The sequence below is a fragment of the Echinops telfairi genome, unplaced genomic scaffold, assembly GCF_000313985.2.
Source record: "Echinops telfairi isolate 266 unplaced genomic scaffold, ASM31398v2 ScPeMD7_28;HRSCAF=97, whole genome shotgun sequence".
NCBI classification, from domain to species: Eukaryota; Metazoa; Chordata; class Mammalia; order Afrosoricida; family Tenrecidae; genus Echinops; species Echinops telfairi.
In genome coordinates, this window is record NW_022103925.1 from 3,098,334 (window position 1) to 3,099,446 (window position 1,113).

Genomic DNA, 1,113 nt, shown 5'->3' on the forward strand with positions numbered 1-1,113 from the left:
AAGCCAGGAATTCTCAGATGGTGCGCAGGCTAGTGTGTGGTGGCTGCTAAGGACAAGGTTGGAGGTTTGAGGCCAGCCAGGTGCACGGTGGAGGAAAGGCCTGGTGATCTACTTCTGAAATATCAGACACGGGAACCCCGTGGCGTGTTGATCAGGGAACCTGTCAACTAGACCCTCCTGGGTAAGAGTGCGGGGTGGAGCGCAACCTATCTGCTGTGCTGCAGCCTGATGACCCCTCCTTGGTGCTGAATGCCTTTTGATACAAGAGGAATTGACAGAGCAGGGTTGGCTCCTCTTTGGTTCTTCTTCCAGTGGAGCTGGATCCTGCATCTGTTTCCTCAGTCTCCTGTCTCAGCGCCTGCTCGGCCCGGAGCCACTGAGGATCATTGGCGGTGGATTCATTCGGCTTCAGACCTCTGCTTCCACCAGCCTGTACCACCCCCCTCCCCCCACTGTCTCTGCTTCCTCATCCCACTTCCTGTTCATCTGCTTCCATGAGCCAGGAGAAGCCTGACTCAAGCCAGACTGGACCGACCTATTTCTACAATGGTGTGAGCCATCCCTCGGTGGAAATCCCTTGCTGTATCCAACACCTGCAGGTGTCCGTGGTCTGCATTCTCTCGGGAACCCCACCTAACACACTTGGCTTGTGGAAGCACCACTCCCATCTCTGTCTCTCCCTTCCCCTGGCCCGCCCCAATCCAGTCGGATCTCTCTTGAACTTTAGCACATTTGCAAAGACCCTCTTCCCAAACGGGGCACCTTCACAGATTCAGAGGGCACGCACTCAGGGGGCAGGGGGCCCCTGCGAGCTGACCGATCTCCTTTGTCCCACACCTGGGCCTCACCTGGGCAGGCATCGTCCCTCACTGGTGGCCGTCATTGGCAGGTCTGTCTCCTGCAGCGCCACAGGAGGGTTCAAACCCCCAACCTTTCGTTAACCGTCACGCCACCAGGACCCCCACCCACTAGGGTTCGGGGCTCCCACGGACTCTTGGGTCTGTATTGTGTCTGTCCCTTTTCGGTCCACATTGGAAGTGTTTTTGTTTGTTCTGTTTGTGAGCAGCTGTGAACTAGTCACCCCTAGCCTTGGGATTGATCCCAGTCCCCAGA